This window comes from Perognathus longimembris, chromosome 6 (genome assembly GCF_023159225.1).
Source record: "Perognathus longimembris pacificus isolate PPM17 chromosome 6, ASM2315922v1, whole genome shotgun sequence".
NCBI lineage: Eukaryota > Metazoa > Chordata > Mammalia > Rodentia > Heteromyidae > Perognathus > Perognathus longimembris.
In genome coordinates this window covers 25,380,634-25,399,630 of record NC_063166.1, presented here as the reverse complement: position 1 = coordinate 25,399,630, position 18,997 = coordinate 25,380,634, and the positions used below count along the sequence as shown (strand labels likewise).

At 43.2% G+C, this 18,997-nt stretch overlaps 1 protein-coding gene and 1 long non-coding RNA gene across 3 annotated transcripts in view; both read left to right on the top strand.

Moving 5' to 3' along the window:
- Positions 1-18,997, top strand: part of Jarid2 (jumonji and AT-rich interaction domain containing 2) — a 234,696-nt gene that overhangs the window by 16,083 nt on the left and 199,616 nt on the right. The window lies entirely within an intron of this gene.
- Positions 84-18,882, top strand: LOC125353008. Its single transcript, XR_007211233.1, has 3 exons — positions 84-206; positions 11,875-11,881; positions 18,871-18,882. It is a non-coding gene; the product is annotated as an uncharacterized LOC125353008 (long non-coding RNA).

The window sequence follows — 18,997 nt, the reverse complement described above, 5'->3', positions numbered from 1 at the left end:
GTTTATTTGGCGGGGCAGTTTTGGGGTTTGAACCCTCATGCATATTAGGCAAGTGCTCTATGAAGTGAGCTAAATTCAGCACTCTTCATTTAGGGTAGATAATTGTTAGTGGATAATAGCCTGAGGTTGTAGTTTATATCTGTTTAGAGGTTAAAGCCACCTTCCATAGCACTTTCTTTATTGAGCTGACTAGGACTCAGGTGATCGTCCCACTTCAGCCAAGCCACTCTAGCACTGAGATGTGCCACTGCCTCTAGGTTTCGTAGTTTTTGTTTGTTTGTTTGTTTGTTTTTGTTTTAGGCCTGAAGTCCTCCCTTGTGGTGTTTTTTTTATTTTGCTATGGCTGGAGTGTTTCCACTTGATCCAGGCCACCAATCCACCTTGGGCTGGTTAATTGGAGGTACAAGTGGTTTTTCTGCCTTAGTTGTATTTGAACCACCATCCTCAACTTCGTAAGTAGCTAGGATTAGAAATGAGAGTAGCTAGGATTTGAGATATGAGCTACGGGTGCTTGCTCCCACAGAACACATTTAAAAAATGGCTGGCGGGCTGGGGATATGGCCTAGTGGCAAGAGCGCTTGCCTCGTATACTTGAAGCCCTGGGTTCGATTCCCCAGCACCACATATACAGAAACTGGCCAGAAGTGGCGCTGTGACTCAAGTGGCAGAGTGCTAGCCGAGCAAAAAGAAGCCAGGGACAGTGCTCAGGCCCTGAGTCCAAGGCCCAGGACTGGCAAAAAAAAAAAAAAAAGGCTGGCATTTGTTTGCTTTGTCTTCAGCAAAAAATTAGTCTGTCAGCCTTTCTTTTTAATTCTTTCAGTTTCCCAGCTTATTCCAGTTCTCTTGACAGTTCTTGTTTTCTTTTGGCTTGTGAGCAGTAGTTTAAATCAAGATGAGAGGCCTTTTGGGCATCTCAGACTTTCCTTATGTAATTTTGGATGGGAATGTGATGTCTTTTTTTAAGCAGTTATGTGGGTTTTAGTATATTCTTAGAGTTGTGCCACCATCACCATGATCAATTTTACAACATTTTTATCACTCCAAAAAAGAAACTCCACACCAGTGGCAATCACTTCCTACTTCACCCCACTTCCCAAAACTTCTGGCAGCCACTAATATTTCTGTCTCTGAGGGTTTGCTTTTTCTGGATATCTCACATGAATGAAACCATATAACACGTGGCCTTTTATATCTCACTTCTTTTGTGTAACACAGATGAATCCCAGAAACACTATCCTCAAGCAGGTATGAGTATTAAATTCCCTTGAAAGGCCTAATCATAGCCTTGTATGGTTATAACACATGATGCTTATCCATTTGTCAGCTGTTTGGATTGTAGTCATCCTTTTCTGATTATGCATGTTCCTGTGCAAGTTTTTGCCTCGGTTATGTTCGCATTTGTCTTGGAATATCAAATTAGAAAAGCATTCATACAGTCATTTTTATTTTTTTATTTTAAATTAAATTTTATTGACAAGGTGATGTACAGAGGGTACAGTTACATAATAAGGTAGTGAGTACATTTCTTGTCTCATGTAGTCGTTCTTGACTAAGTTTATTGCAGTCAAGCTATTTCAGCTTGTAACTCCTGAGCCTCAGAAGTTAGGTTCAGCAGAGCTTTCCACTGGGCCCTCTACTTCTGGGGTTCTTGCCTTTGCAGGGGCGTGTGGTGGGGGTGGGGGCTGGGTGGAGGGAGTGATTTCTCATTGAAGTCTCATTGTTCTCATCGTCATTGCTCATCCAGCCACATGGTCTTATTTCCTCTCCTTTTTTTTTTTTTTTCCATTCGGTTGTGGGGCTTGAACTCAGGGCCTGGACACTTCGTAGTGGGACTTCATATTTTATCATGTGATGATTCGCTGTTTAAGGATGCTCAGGTATTTAATGGATGTAGTTTTGGGATCTTCAGATGAGATTTTTCACATACAGCATTTTGTTTTCCAGGTTCTAGCTCACATATATATATGATTTTTTTTCTTAGAGAAGAAACTTTCCTTTCCTTCAGTTTTAATGTTCTATAGCTGGTTGTATGTTACCTTTTTTTTTTTTTTTTTCCTTTTTGCCAGTCCTTGAACTCAGGGCCCCGAGCACTGCCCCTGGCTTCCTTTTGCTTAAGGCTAGCACTCTACCACTTGAGCCACAGCACCACTTCTGGCTTTTTCTGTTTTATGTGGTGCTGAGGAATTGAACCCAGAGCTTCATGCATGTAAGGCAAGCATTCTACCGCTAAGCCACATTCTCAACCTTTACCAATTCTTTGTTTAAAAAGGACTGTGAATTAGACTGTTTATAAAAAGACTGTTTATATAGAGATTCTCTCAGATTTTTCTTGTTTCTTCCAGGCCTATTAAACTAGAAAAAGAAATGGTAGCTCTTTTAAGGAAAAGGGGTTGTTACTTTTTTTTTTGTGCCAGTCCTGGACTTGAACTCTGCCTGGGCACTGTCTCTGAGTTTTTTTTTTTTTTTTTTGCATGTGGTTTTTTTTTCCTCTTAAGGAAAAACTACCTTTGTAGTTTTCTTTTGATATTGTTGATTTAACAGATTTATTCTCCTTGAGTTGGTAGGAGATTGTGGAGATGATATGGTCTCTTGAGGGTGTGGGATAATTTCCCAACATTTTTAAGTGTTAAGAGAGAGCACAAGGGCTGGGGATATGGCCTAGTGGCAAGAGTGCTTGCCTCGTATACATGAGGCCCTGGGTTCGATTCCCCAACACCACATATACAGAAAACGGCCAGAAGGGGTGCTGTGGCTCAGGTGGCAGAGTGCTAGCCTTGAGCAAAAAGAAGTCAGGGACAGTGCTCAGGGCCCCAGTCCAAGGCCCAGGACTGTCCAAAAAAAAAAAACAAAAAGAGAGCACAAGGCATGGTGGTGATTGTAACTGGCACGTGGCCCTATGGTGTGTGGAAGCATTTTGAGAAGTGGAGGGTGAAGGAGGCATACTTGGGCGGGCATGTCCATGCCTGTTCCCCAAGATTCCTACTGATAGGAAGCCAAACACCAAAGTGTCTGTTGGCATTTAGAACCATATTTATAACACAGACCTCAAGTTCACTGTCAAAAAGTTCTTTACCTAATGGGTGTGAACCATGCTTTTTACACTCTGCAGTTTTTAAGTGTTTTTTTTTGTTTGTTTGTTTGTTTTTCGTGTTTCTGATCCATATGAACTCCAGAGCTCAAGCCATTGATTTGGCTTACCTAACAGGAGCCCTTACCGGACTACTACTGTATTTTATGTTTTCTATATACATTGATCAAATAACCAAGGATTTATTAGGTTGGATACTCAATTTAAAAGTTAGATATAGGTATATGCATGCCTGCATGCATGTGTTGTGTGTATTTAAGGAGTTAATATTTTAAACTGGGCATCGTTCAACCGAAAATTTTGTGTTCTGCTGGTCTGCTTTTGTGTGGTGTACCTATAACCTACACACATACTTGTGCAATTTCCAAAGCAAACGCTGCAACCCTCCAACTAAAATTAAAATTGCTTATTAGAGCTAATTTTAAGAATTGAGTTAGAACTGCCCTATAATGTAATGCAGAATATTTCCCAATAATGCCTAGGTTAACAATGATAGTCTTGCTGTATTGTGCAAAAAAGGCTTCTGTTCAGACCCAGCTGGGTTTCAGGCTTAATTCATTGCTCTATGGTGGGATCACCACAGCTGCTGTGGGGCCTTTACAAATGCAAAAAAGCTGTCAGTGTTTGTTTCATCAGCTGCATAAGTGATGAGGCCAAGTTGAGGAATCCATTCCAGTGCGCAGTGTGCAGGCTGTAGCCATTATTGTTTACAGAATTAGTGTGTTGGAGCTTTAAAATAGTTGGCACATCGTCTGCCCTTTAAAAGCACAAGAGTAAGGAACAGGACCAGTTGGTTGTCCTTGTAATGTTGGCCGGATCCAGCCCAGCCCTTGTCCCTAATCAGTTATGGCTCTAGTCTGCTGTGGTGTGTAGTTGGAACACTGTAGATTCTTCTTGTCATTTTAGTTCTGCACCCCACACTTAGGTTTGTATCCTTTTTTATAGTCAAAGGCAGTTACTTAAAGTTTCATAATTGAGTTTCAAAGCTTTAATGGTTTTTACAGCTCCAAATAGGTATTAGTTGAGCAATAATGATCCAGGTTTGTCTCTCTAAGATTGTTTTATGAAGTGACATCATTGCTTTGGAAATATCCTCCTCCCTATGAATTCAAAAGTTACAGTTAGGGCTGGGAATATGGCCTAGTGGTAAAGTCTCGCCTCGTATACATGAAGCCCAGGGTTCGATTCCTCAACATCGCATATATAGAAAAAGCTGGAAGTAGCGCTGTGGCTTAAGTGGCAGAGTGCTAGCTTTGAGCAAAAAGAAGCCAGGGACAATGCTCAGGCCCTGAGTCCAAGCCCTAGGACTGGCAACAAAAACAAAACCAAACCAAAGTTACAGTTACTTCTTGACTTCTGAAAGATCCATCTGGCAGATCACATTCCAGCAATTGAAGGGGCATTCACAAGGTCCTGATGGATATAGGTTTTTTTTTTTTTTTTTTTTTTTGCCAGTACTGGGCCTTGGACTCAGGGCCTGAGCACTGTCCCTGGCTTCTTCGCTCAAGGCTAGCACTCTGCCGCTTGAGCCACAGCACCGCTTCTGGCGGTTTTCTATATATGTGGTGCTGGGGAATCGAACCTAGGGCCTCGTGTATCCGAGGCAGGCACTCTTGCCACTAGGCCATATCCCCAGCCCTGGATATAGGTTTTAACACTGTAAAGTGACCCCCTTCCCCCATTTGGGGGGGTTGTCAGTTGTAGGGCTTGAACTCAGGGCTTTTGGGCACTGTCGGCTAGTGCTCTACCACTTTGAGCCACAGCTCCACTTCTGGTTTTCTGGTGGTTAATTGGAGATCAGAGTCATGAACATTCCTTGTGGACTTCTTTTACCTGGGCTGGCTTTAAACTGTGATCCTCAGACCTCAGCCTTCTGAGTAGCTAGGTTTACAGCACCCAGCAATTTAAGGTGATCTTTTCACCCAGATTGTGGTGTAGCTATGACTGCATCATCCTTACGTCTGGGTTAGCAGGAGTTTGGGACTATCATCCATGGTCTTTCACAGGATAGTGTAGAATTGTTCCATCATTCCTTCATTATTGTTTTGGTTTTGTTGGTTGTTTTGAGATAGAGCTTCCCTATGGAGTCCAGGCTGAGCTGGAACTCTTATGTAGCTCCTGCCAGAACTCACAAACCTTGTGCCTCCACCTTCTGGGTGCTGGGCTTATAAGTGTGCACCACCACTCCCTGCTCCAGCTTACCATTACTCATTTTCCTGATTTTTTTTTTCTTTCCACCGCGGTGCTGAGTATGGAACTCAGTACTCACTCACACATGCCAAACATGTGCTCTGTTCCCCCTTTCATTTTTTGTTTATTTGTTTTGTTTTTGTTGCCAGTCCTGGGGCTTGGACTCAGGGCCTGAGCACTGCCCCGGGCTTCTTTTTGCTAAAGGGTAGCACTCTGCCACTTGAGCCACAGCGCCACTTCTGGCTTTTTCTGTGTATGTGGTGCTGAGGAGTCAAACCCAGAGTTTCATGTATGTGAGGTGAGCACGCTACCACTAGGCCATATTCCCAGCCCCCCTTTCATTTAAATATGATATATTTCTAGACTCCTCCTCAACTCTAGGATCCTTGCAAATGTACTGCCTCATGGAAGTTGGTGAGTATAGGTGGTGACCAGTATGTGTATGGCCTGTAAGAGTGGAAGTAGTTAGATCTCTTAGCCAACTGGCATGAATTAATTGTGCTTCCTTCCTCTCAGCTTGAAAGACCCCAGAGCACTTACCCATATTCTTAAGAAAGATGGCGGAGGCTCAGGGGTTCCAAATTAAAGGTCAGTACTGATCACCTCTCTCTCTCATAACTGTCATGCCAGCTCTCCATGATTCCCTTAACCCTAGGAAGTGTGTGGAGCACAAGAGGACAAATGAGCCAGAGATCATTTGTATGTGGTAGTGTGCGAATCAGCCAGTTTGGGGATCCTTACATGGCTTTCCCTTTAGTATAGTCTCTGACAGACTTATTTTGCCTCCTCAATTACAACGAATTTACAGTGGAGTACAAATAAAAATACCAGTCTCAGCTTTTCCTTTCTTAACACCTTTTATATCTGTCCCACTGTCTCTGTCTCTGAAGCCTCTTTTTGTCTGCCTCCTTGTCTCTCCCTGTCTCTGTTGGTCAGTGTCCCTTGTCTATTTGTCTATCAGGAGTAATGAAAAAGGAAAGTAGCAAACATCCTCTTCCCCTTGGGGAGGACTATTTTTTACTGCCTCATAAGGAAAAGGCAGTTTCATGGTCATTGTTTCTCCCTAGCAGGTCTCTTGGTTGTACAGCTTGTTTCTCCCTGCTAGGGTATTTGTGATACATTTTGGGTTTCAGGAATTAAAAGAAACATCAAGTGGTAGAGTGATTGTCTAGTAGGCTCTGAGTTCAAACCTTCCTACTCCTCACCAAACACAGTATTCCAGCAAAAAGTCTGGATAATCTGCTGTAATTATGTCCCCTGTTGGGATACTCAGCTTACCAGCTGAGTGTCCAGGAAAATACCCTGGTTCCCAGACTTGAATTTTCAATGTTATGCATTGTACAATGGGCTGCACATCCTGGCAGATTTAAGATGAGGTGTTTTATTTTATTTTTGTTGGTTGGGGCTGGGGATATGGCCTAGTGGCAAGAGTGCTTGTTGGTTGTGGGGCTTGAACTCTTCAGGGCCTGGGTGCTGTCCTTTTTGTGCTCAAGCCTCAACCCCTTAAGCCACAGCACCACTTCTTGAGGGGTTAATTGGAGATATGAGTCTCTTGGGGGACTTTTTTCTGCCTGGGCTGGCTTCGAACTGTGATCCTCAGATCTAAACCTCCTCAGTAGCTAGGGTTACAGGCATGAGCCACCAGTACCAGGCTAGGACAAGGTGTTTTATTTTGTTTTGTTTTTTGCCAGTCTTGAGGCTTGAACTCAGCGCCTGAGCACTGTCCCTGGCTTCTTTTTGCTCAAGGCTAGCATTTTACCACTTGAGCCACAGTGCTACTTGGTTTTTTCTATATATGTGGTGCTGAGGAATTGAACCCAGGCTTCATGTATACGAGGCGAGCACTTTACCACTAGGCCACATTCCCAGCCTGACAGGTGTTTCAATAAGCACAGCTCTCCTTTAACTGCTTCTCTGTGCTGGAGGCTTTTCCTTCTCCTGGTTTCTCAGTTTCTTACAGCTGCTGTGAAAGAAGGGTCTGATTAGTATGGACCTGTTATAGCTTGCTAGTTGGGCAAACCTTGTCCTCTTTGCCTGGGGGAAGAAATGAATGGTAAATTCAATAGCCTGAACATAAACCATGATCCACAGAGACTTTGGGACTTCCTGGCGTGTTGTTCTTTTGTCTCCTGACTTTACTCTCCACTTCTGGCCAAAAAGCCAGCCATTAGGAGAGCAGCTCAGCAGTAACCAATGTGTAACACATTGCCTTCACTTTTTGCTATGTGGGTCGTGCAGAAGTCTTCCTGCTGTGGGTGTGGCTGTGGGTGGAGTGATGGTGAGGGTTGGACAGGGACTGAGAGGCTCTGCATGTCAGTCAGCAGCCGCTGAAAACATCCAGAATGCCAACCAGCTGGTAGTGGGCAGCAGAAAGTACAGAGGGGTGGGATCTGAAGGACATGTTAGGTACAAAAGTCATTCTTCAGAATCAGGAGTCATATTATTCAGAAGGTTGAGATCTGAGGTTCGATGCCAGCCTGGGTAGAAACTCCAGAAGACTTATCTCCAGTTAACTAGAAAAAAGCCAAAAGTGGACGTGTGGCCCGCCCTCAACACAAGTGGGAACACAAGGCCCTGAGTTCAAGCCCCGTTTACGGGCACATCAAATCAAGATTCAAATTATAGTACAATGAAGACGAACTCCACATACTGTGGGGGAATGGAGTGAATTTTCTGGCTATTTCTAGGTATAGTATGGTTTTGCCCTATGAAGGACACTCATGGTTTTTCCTCCCCCACTCTACCTTCATATCCAGTTCATATTATGTCTGGTCATTACTGGGGACCTTGTTGAGAGCCTAACTGCTCTGCTAATAGAAGAACATGAAAAGCTGAGATTTCTACCCCACTTCTTTATTTTTTGGCCAGTCCTGGGGCTTGGACTCAGGGCCTGAGCACTGTCCCTGGCTTCTTCTTGCTCAAGGCTAGCACTCTGCCACTTGAGCCACAGCGCCACTTCTGGCCATTTTCTGTATATATGGTGCTGGGGAATCGAACCCAGGGCCTCATGTATATGAGGCAAGCACTCTTGCCACTAGACCATATCCCCAGCCCTCTACCCCACTTCTGAAGTAGGAATGGATGGTGGAGGTACACTCCAGAACTGCCTGTGTACTAGAAATGGTGATAAGAGGGAGGTGCCACTCACTGCTTTTTTTTTTTCCTCTGTAAAAATCACTCTAATTATCACTATATATATGTAATATTTGATCTAAATTAGCCTTTTTGTACAAGGGTAGAGCTAGATTTTCTTGATTGCTTTCCAAACACAGCTGAAAAACTCATCTTTGAACTTTTAACTGTTCACTGTTGTTATCTTGCTGCTGCTTCTAGAAAATAAAAGAAAAAGTTCATTTGCCAAAGTGATTGTCATTTCCTTCTTAGGAGTGCAGCTTAACTCCAGGACTTCATTTAGTAGGAAGAAAATGGTTGCTACCTCCCTGTTAAGCTTCTTTCCATTATCCAGTTGTGGCAGAATGACTGTTGGGGAGGCCTGGGGAGGTGGTGGGGGGGAGTCACATAAAGGAAGGCTAAGAAGTGGTGCTGTAGAATGTGTATATCGTAAAGCCTGTATGGAGAGCACGGTGGCTTTAGAAAGGGGGTGAAATGGGAGGGGGGGGGGCAGCAATCGCTGAAGCATGACAAGCCTCCAAAGGCCCCTGGGACTTGAACACAAAAAAAGGAGCTTTTTGCAGCTCTTTCACATGCACACGTCTCCCTGGGCTCCATCCATTCTCCCCTGCTGTTTTGTAAATCTCCCAGTTGGAAATTTTTAACATGGGAGAGCTTCTTCCTGTGCTTGAGTTGGCAGAATGCTCACACGCAGCTGCAAAGAATTTGCTTTTCCTTTTTCACAGCATCTCTCATTTAAAAGCATTAGTGAGACTACAAAACAAAATAAAAACTTGAGGATTTTTCAGAAGTGGAAGCCAAGTTTAATTAAAGTCAAGGAAGTTGGGGGCTATAACTCTTTTGTGAAGCCTCTTAAAGTCAGACAGGAGCGTGTGCCAATGGCAGGCAAGGTGGGAAATGCCAGCGGCTGTTCCTCGTTAGGAAATTTAAAGGCCTGCTTGTCTGGGGCGTGCTAGTGGGATATCCTAGAATTTATCAAAAGATGTGCTGAGCCATCATCTCTTTGGTGGTCTCACAATGTTTGCCAGTTGTTAGGTGATTGCCCCCTTCTTATTGGAGGAGAAAGCCCTTAAAAATCGTTCTCCTCTCAGCCTCCTATAAAATAACCTCCTAGTCTGAGTGGTATTACCCACCCCCCTCCCCAACGACCCCTTCCCCTCAATCTGGCCAAGCCACTGGACTGGAAAAGGTTCTAATAAAAAGGGCAATTTTCTGATCTGACAATTACTGCCTGTCTAACAGTAGGTATATTTTATCGTGTGTGTGTGTGTGTGTGTGTGTGTGTGTGTTTCTGGAGATTGAATCCAGGGTCTTGTACATAGGAGTCTACCACATGCACAGTCAGCAGGGCTTAGTTTTTTCTTGTTAAGTTTTATGCAGTGCCTTTCCCCCCTTTCATGCCTGTCTAGCCAGAACAGGTCCTTGTTTATAGAGGACAGTTGGTCAGGGGTCACTAATAAGATGTTTGCTACCAAAAAAAAATTGAAGACCAATGTGGTTTTAGATGGTTAAGGTACCAGCAGAGCTGCCTGTTCTCACGATTTCAAAATGTTGAAATCTATTATGGGATTGGAAGGCCTAAGCATTGCTTGAAAAGGTCTCTTTTGGCCTGGTGCCTTTTCTGAAGACCATTATTTGGTTTTTGTTCTGGAAGGAAGCCTGGTATCCTTATAGACAGACCACTAGCTATAATGTCTTGTCTGCAAGGTGTGTTATCACACGTTTCCCAGGCCTACCTAGCTTGTCTCATTGGGGAAACGGTAGTTTCAGAAATTCCTGTGTTGGTTTATACTGTTTTGCTGGCTTTTATCCGCAACTCACCTTGAACACTCTGCCGGCCTGCCTGCCTCCCTCCTTCCCTCCCTCCCTTCCCTTCCTTTCCCCTCCCTTCCTTCCCTTCCTTTCCCCTCCTTCCCTCCCTCCCTCCCTCCCTCCCTCCCTCCCTCCCTCCCTCCCTCCCTCCCTCCTTTCCTTCCTTCCTTCCTTCCTCACAGAGTCTCCCTGTGTCAGCCTGGCTCTGAAGCTAAAAAAAAAAAAAAGGTTCTGGGCTGGGAATGTGACTCAGTAAAAGTACTTGCCTAGCATGCATGAAGCCCTGGGGTTGATTCCTTAGTACCACGTAAACAGAAAATGCCAGAAGTGGCGCTGTGGTTCAAGTGGTAGATTGCTAGCCTTGAGCAAAAGCTCAGGGACAGTGCCTAGGCCCTGAGTTCAAGCCCCAGGACTAGGCGCCCCCCCAAAAAAACCCACTTCTTTATTGGGTATTAATTGCCATAATATTCGAGTACATACCTAATTGGATACTTTATACATCGTGTTTCCCCTACTCACTGCTTACCTCAACTGTAACTTAGTCCCTATTGGTAGTGGAAGCAAGGCTAAAAAGAAGGGGTCGGACTCCATGAATACAGGTGAATGAAACTTGACTTTAGAATGTATGCTTGCCTTTGCTACTGCCTCAGGGCTGAGCAGCCAGAGCCTGGGAGGTCATTCTGCCTCTGTCACTCAGTTGCCTTATCTGAGAAAATTGAGAATCCTGAGTATAGTACTTTTGTCTTTCATTTTGAGTATTGTTGGCTGTACATTTTACTTCTTTTTTTAAAATTTAATTTATTTATTAATTGAACACAAATTTACATTTTACTTCTATTGTTAGGATCTTATTTATTGTTATGGTTACACAGAATTTATAGAATACAAGTTTCTTTCCCAGTGGTGCTCCAGAAATTATATTCTTCTGGGTTAAAGCAGAAACTAGTGGTGTTTTTTTTTCTCTTAGTATACAAGATACATGACAAAGCCTAATAAATGTTCTAAGGTAGAGAGAACTTGGGCCATTCCTCATGGGGCATTTACTAGCTTTTGTGGGCTTGCCTTTTTTTTTTTTTTTTTTTGCCAGTCCTGGGCCTTGGACTCAGGGCCTGAGCACTGTCCCTGGCTTCTTCCCGCTCAAGGCTAGCACTCTGCCACTTGAGCCACAGCGCCGCTTCTGGCCGTTTTCTGTATATGTGGTGCTGGGGAATCGAACCTAGGGCCTCGTGTATCCGAGGCAGGCACTCTTGCCACTAGGCTATATCCCCAGCCCCGGGCTTGCCTTTTTGACTTGCAGTTTCCTCATGTGGTGGGTGTGGAGTCCTTCTGCCTGGAAACACTAGTAGTTAGTTACTCAGATTAAGAATATTTTATGTCCTGGTCCTCCTGCCTTCATTTTGGAAAGTGTTGCCATTTGCTAACCATCGGCGAAAGAAAACTAGTGGATTAGTCAAATTATTACAGATTTATAAATGGACTGTATACCTCTGATCTTCTACCTTTGTTCCTCATGTACTTTCCTCTGACAGGTCATAGTGAAAGTGAGGAAGTGATTTGTAATTAATGACTGTTCTGTAACAAGAATCGTCAGTGTTGCTTTCCTGAAGAAAGACTTAGAGGTTAGTTAGGACTTTGGCTTTGAGTCCCTGAAGACCACTGGTATTCTTTTGGGAATACTCACTGGAAAAGCATACTATTTTATTTTTACCTCATTCCCTCTATAAAAATTTTTTTTTCCCATCTTAAAAAGTGCTGAATCTTTTGTGCACTAAAACACTGTGTGTGTTTGTGTGTGTGTGTGTGTGTGTGTGTGTGTGTGTGGAGAATTTTGGGGAGTCCATGAATTTTCATGTTTCTTTCCTTGTATATGAAGAAATAGAGGTTTTTAAACTTTTTTTTTTTTTTAATGCTGGTTCTGGAGCTTGAACTTAGGGTCTAGGCTCTCTCTGTGAGCTTCTTTTGCTCCAAAGGGTAGCATACTACCACTTGAGCCATAGTGCTACTTCTGGCTTTTATTTTGGTAGTTTAGTGGCCATAAAAAAGAGTCTCACTGACTTTACTGCTACTGCTGGGGCTGGCTTTGAACTGTAATCCTCATATTTCAGCCTCAATAGATAGGATGACAGTCAGGATCCACGAGTACCAGGCTAGATATATTTTTAGTGACAGAAAATTATGTGATTCTACTTTGTTTTAATTTAATTTTCTGTGGTGTTGGGGCTTGAGCCCCGGACATCATTAAAAAAGTACTGTACCACTGAGATAACTTGCCATACATATGTAATTCCATTTAATTTTCACAAAAAACTGAACACTTTTGTGTATTGTCTAAGATTTTGTTGTGAAGAAACATGTTCTGTTTGTGAAGTCAAGCGTTTCAACAGCATACTGTTGCCTTGACTGACCCAAATTTATTTTATTTCATTCAAATAATAAGTGATTTTTTTTGTTTTTGTTTTGTGGCCTAGTGCATAAATTAGTATTTTCAGAGTGGTTTCTTACATAGGAAGTAGAGGGATATTTTATGTGTGAAGGGGAAGTAGCTTAGAAGGCCCTGACAGGAAGTTCTGTTGAGTGGCTGGCTAATTGTTGATTTTGGTTGGGTCTTGCTTGGTCCTAGGAAGGAGGTTTCAGAATTTCCCACTCCTTACTTGCCCACTTTTAAGCCTTTTCCATTGACTGATCACATCATTAGGACCCTTTGAAAAGCCAGTGACAATTTGATGGTCTAAAGCTTCACCTGCAGTTAGAAACTGATTGTCTTTCTGAAATGTTCTTTCTGTGAGAGGCTGGCAGGAATGCTCATGCTAAAGTTCCCAGTAAAGGAGTTTTGGATAGACTCTTACTTGGTTTCTCAGGCAGTTCCTGTATTGCATGAACTGTTCATCTGTGTGTTTCAATTAAACATGTTTTGCTGGGTTGCCTTTGCCGCCATGACTCTAGGTTTTAGCCTCCGTAGTATATAGACCACAGAATATTTCCTGGCTTGGATCTCAGTCTGTATGGGGTAAGGAGGCTGGTGGCCTTTGGTCGGAGGCAGACAAGAATGGGTTGAAACTATCCTGACCCAGGAAGAAGTTGTGTGTAGACAGGCATTTGAATATTTGGAACTTCCTTTATTTTATTTATTTTTAACCCCCTTTAAAGACTGTGTGCACAGCTGTATTTCAGGATTGGAAAATTTCCTACATACACAGCTTCTTCATTAAACACTGATACCGGTTAATTCAAAATTGCTTATAATTGGAAGCAGCTGCTGTTTCCCAGCTGACTAGGTGTTCAAGTTAGATGCTTGTGAATTAGCTGGACTTAGATTATTCATAATTTTAATTACAGTCCACTTTATCTCCTCCCTCCCCTCCTCCCTCACATCTCTGTCAGACTCTTGCCCATTTGCTGTTCCAGACTTTACAGTAATAATGTTTGAAATTACTTGAGCATCCCAGTAGAAAGGTGTATTAATGTAAGTTCAAGGACTTGCAGTTGATTATGGTCTAGTGTTATTAAATAGTGAATTTAACTGTATTGCACTTCCGTTTTCTCACCCTCTGAACCTCACCTCTATAGTGGGGAATTTTTTTTTCCCCCCATTTAGGAAAGTTGAGACTTTTGTCCCCTTTTCCCCTCTTGGGACACAGGCGTATTAAGCCTAATTGCTTGTGTCACTGCTAAGGGGGAAGGTACTGCATGAAATGGGACAAGCAATTTTCTGCTACTTTTAATCTAATGTGGTTTTGCAAATTAAGTCATGAATAGTGGAGCTTAGGGCAGCGGGGATATTTTCTTAGATGGAAGAACGGAAGTTAACAAGTGCAGTGGAGAGACTGGTGCTAATGTGACTGTGTACAACATTCACCAAGCAGTTGTGGGAAAACAACAGTGCCTTCTTATTCCTGGAGAAAATGTTGGAGGGGAAATTGCTCTTTGCATTTTTCTCTCCATGATGCTAATGAGGAAAAGAGGCATTGCTGGAGGGCAGGACAGAAATGGCAGTTTTTTTCTTCCTACCTAACTTGGCGAAAGTTTGACTCAGCAAATGTCCTAGTTAACGTAATTTTGTATTCATTCCCCCTTCTCTTGAGTGTCCCGCTTGCTTTTAGCTGACTTTTCAGAAAAACCAGGGCAGTGTAGATCCCTTAGATTCTTTCTGCCTGGCTGTTCTGGTGCTTGAGCATTCTCTGTGCTGAGGGAGACATGATCTTTGCCCATGGAGAAGTCTCAAGGATCCTTGGAGAAAACAAGTCTTTTCCTTTTGGTGTATTGGGGATTTTTTGAAATCTCTGTCCCCTGTGATTTGGTGCTGCTGGAGAAGCTGCAGGTTATTAGAGGAGGTAGACATCTGCAATTGGAGCAGTCCAAGTCACTCCAGCCTAAACTCCCTAATACTTTAAAAATTTTTATTTATTTATTTATTTATTTTTTGCCAATCCTGGTCCTTAAACTCAGGGCCTGAGCACTGTCCCTGGCTTCTTTTTTGCTCAAGGCTAGCACTCTGCCATTTGAGCCACAGTGCCACTTCTGGCTTTTTCTATATATATGGTGCTAAGGAATCAACCCAGGGCTTCATGTATACAAGGCAAGCACTGTTGCCACTAGGCCATATTCCCAGCCCTAAACTCCCTAATTCTTATATTCATACATTTTATATTCATACATTTCTGACTTAAAACAAGTGGCTTATAGCAGCATGGATTAGGGATGAGGGGGTATAGTTGAAGCTCAATTTTTTTGGTTGTGACTTTTTTTTTTTTTTGGCCAGTCCTGGGCCTGGGACTCAGGGCCTGAGCACTGTCCCTGGCTTCTTCCCGCTCAAGGCTAGCACTCTGCCACTTGAGCCACAGCGCTGCTTCTGGCCGTTTTCTGTATATGTGGTGCTGGGGAATCGAACCTAGGGCCTCGTGTATCCGAGGCAGGCACTCTTGCCACTAGGCTATATCCCCAGCCCTGATTGTGACTTTTAAAAATCATTTACTATTTCTTTATTGTGATGCTGGATATTGAACCCAGGGCCTCATATGCTAATAAATATATGCTTTACCTGTTGCTTGATAATATTTGTATACCTCAACAGGTCAAGATTTATCTATTTCTGCTTGTTACTTTTCCTGAGTCAAAGTTCCTTTGGGTCTCTTTCAGGGTACTCTAAGGAAGAGATTAACTGGTAGTTAAGAGTTTCCAACAGTTTGTCTTTACTTTGAATTTTAGGGTACCTGTTGAAAATAGTGACAAAAAAAGAAAATAGTGACTAAAATTACATGGAATATGATTTTTATTAATTTCATAGTATCTAAAGATAATGAAATCTAGGGGAACAAAAATTCAACAGTCAGGTCCTGGTGGCTCCTGCCTGTAATCCTAGCTATTCAGGAGGATAAGATCTGAGGATCATGGTTCCAAGCCAGCTAGCAGGAAAGTCCATGAGACTCTATCTCCAGTTAATCATCAGAAGAGTGCGCCTTGAGCTAAAACAAAACAAAAAAACAAAGGACACTCAGCTGAGTCGTGTAGTTTGGTAGGCTGATGGAGCCAATCTGGACTACATAGTGAGATCATCTTTAAAAGTAGAAAAAGAGGACAGGGGGGCAGGGTGAGGGGGGGGGTAGAAGTGGGGGATGGGCGCAGGAAGAGGAACATCCTGACTAGTTAGAATGACTAAGGTCACTACAGGAATTTCAGGAGAAAGAGAACTATATAGATATGAGTAGGGCTAGCAATTGCGTTACCTGTTCTACAGAGATTTAGACTGGTGGTCGTATGTATGTGTGCACTTGTGCATGCTTAGGTGGGCACTTACTTACCACCCCTGGCTGCTTAGCATCTCATTTTTGGGGGATTTAGCCAAGTGTGGAGGAGGTTGGGAAAGACTGGAGAGGAACTCGTTTCTCAACTCTGGAAGCTCACAGTCTTGTCAAGCATTCCCAGAATTAAGGAATTGTTCCTGTCACACTCCACTGAAGTGCACCTGTGTTTCTTTCCATCCAGCAATGGAGGGGTGTGTGGCTAGAATTGGAATCACCCTTTGGGGTGGCTTTAGTAATTAATTTCCTTGTTGGCTTTCTTCAGCAACTATGGGGGAGGCCATAGAGGATATAAATAGAGGTCACTGGCCAAGCACACTATGCAGGCTAAGGAAGAAAGTCTGAGGCTGGAAGAAAAAAAGGTAGTTGGCCCTTGAATTGTGATTTAGGGGAAGAAATGCTTCCAAGCTGATTTCCTTCTTCCCCTTCCCTCTAGAAAACAAAACAAAGCAAAACAAAAGACCAGCTATGTAAGTCTTGTATATCTTTGTTATGGATAATAGCCCTCCCTGCCGTCTGTTTTTTAAAAAAGAAAACCTGTAACTTAGCATTTCTATTGCCCCTTTACAGGGGGTGTGACTTTTCAAGTTAGTGAAAACACCAAAATAGTGTTTGTGGTGTTATGTGTCCTGGATAAAGTTCTGTATTACCATTTTTTAAGGGGTGGGGCGCCCCAAAGTTTTGTGAGTTTGACTTTAGCTGTGTGTGTTGAGTCACATGTATATTTGTGGTGTTGCTTACTTCCCATATCTCTGCGCTTAGTGGTGGTGGTCCTAATGTTGCTTCCGGCAAATTCAAGAAAGCCTTCTTCCCTGTTACCCCTTGTTTGAGCACCTCCATTACAACTCTGCCCGCACCTTTTCCAGTATTACATTTTTTTGGCCAGTCCTGGGCCTTGGGCTCAGGGCCTGAGCAACGTCCCTGGCTTCTTCCCACTCAAGGCCAGCACTCTGCCACCTGAGCCACAGCGCCCCTTCTGGCCATTTTCCATATATGTGGTGCTGGGGAATCGAACTGAGCTTCATGTGTAGGAGGCAAGCACACTTGCCACTAGGCCATATTCCCAGCCCCAGTATTACATTCTTCTATTTAATAATGTACATCATCTTTTAAGGTTGAAATTAAAAACTGAAGTTATAAACTCATGCATAAAAATTTTGAATTCCTTTTCTTTTCTTTCCTTTCCTTTCCTTTTTTTTTGCCAGTCCTGGGCCTTGGACTCAGGGCCTGAGCACTGTCCCTGGCTTCTTTTTGCTCAAGGCTAGCACTCGCCACCTGAGCCACAGCGCCACTTCGGGCCACTTTCTATATATGTGGTGCTGGGGAATCGAACCCAGGGCTTCATGTATTCTAGGCAAGCACTCTTGCCACTAGGCCATATTCCCAACCCCCATGCATAAAAATTTTATGAGGTACCATGTGGTGGTTTGTTTTTATTTTTATTTTTTTGTGTTGTTACTGGGGCTTGAGTTCATAGCCTGGAGCTCACATTTGGCTCTTTTGCTGGCACCCCACTCTACCATTTGACCAATGCATTCCTTCAGTCTGGCATTTTTGCTAGTAAATCAAATCTCTTTCTGCCCAGGCTGGCGGTTGAACTACAATCCTTAGGTCCTCAGCCTTCTGAGCAGCTAGAATCACAGGCATGGGCCACTAGCACCCAGTCCCATGTGGTGTTTTGAAACAGAGACACATTGTGTAATATTTAAATCCATCATTCTTTTGCACTTGGGTTAGTTTAGAAGCATACAACCTTCAAACTCTGCAGATGCCAGTCCCCAAACTCTGCAGATGCCAGTCCCCACCCCCCCCTTTTTAAAAAAATACTTTCTATGGGGTGAAGTTTAACGGGACCCCTCCTTTTTTAGTGTTAGAGAGCTGACCCAGCAGGCGCCTGCATATTAGGCACAATCTACCAATTGCATTATAGCCTAGCCTCCATCTGAAAGCTTAAAACATTGCCTGAGACCCTTCATTTAATCAGATTTTAGGAGGGTGTCAGAAACTGTTGATTGCTACCCTAATTTTGCAACGTACATTAACCTGCCATGTGAATGAATTTGACTTAAGTCCTTTTCCCTAATGGTGACTTGAATATTACTAAAAATTTCATGTTCAGAGATGATGTTGGAGCTGTTGAATGGCAAACACCGGACATTTACCACCTGCTCTGAAAACAACGAACATCATGTTGTGTGAATACAACTCAGTGTCTGTTTCATGCCACAAAGCTGAGACTTTGGCAGTTCTGAAAGAGTGCTCTTGGTTATCCATTAAAAAGGGATAAAATAACCACACTGTTGGTCCTGTTGTAGCACTTGAGTAGTAGTAAAAAAATAACTTCAGTAACTTCGTTTTTTTTCTGCCAAAGTAAATGTTGGCTGTCTTTCAACTGTAGTAATGTTGCTTCTCTAAATTTGTTCGAGTTAAAACTAAAGCAGGGCCAAGTTGAGAAATTAGTTTCTCAGTTTCTTTTTCCCCCTTCCTATTTAGTGGGGGAAAAAAGGCTTTAGATAACTCCTGGTCTACAGTTCTTTCCCTGATTTTTTTTTTCCTTCCTACATTAAAAACACACACACACACACACACACACACACACACACACACACACACACACACGACCATACAGATTCAATTGACAAAAGGCCCACATTTCATAGTTGTGATGGGAAGTAATAGAGCCTTAAGCTAGGCTACTGGAGGCTGAGATCTGAGAATCACAGTTCGAAGCCAGCCTGGGCAGAAAGGTCTGTGAGACTCTTTTCGCCAGTTAACCACTCAAAAGCCACAAGTGGAGCTTTGGCTTAAAGTGGTAGATCACCAGCTTTGAGCAAAACAGTACAAGGATAGTACCCAGGCCCTGAGGTCAAGCCCCATGACTGACTCCCCCTCCCCCCCCAAAAAAAAAGAATACAGCCTTAGCCCTTTAACCGTCTGTGTGTGTATGTGTGTGTGTCCAGGCAAGTCTGGGATTTGA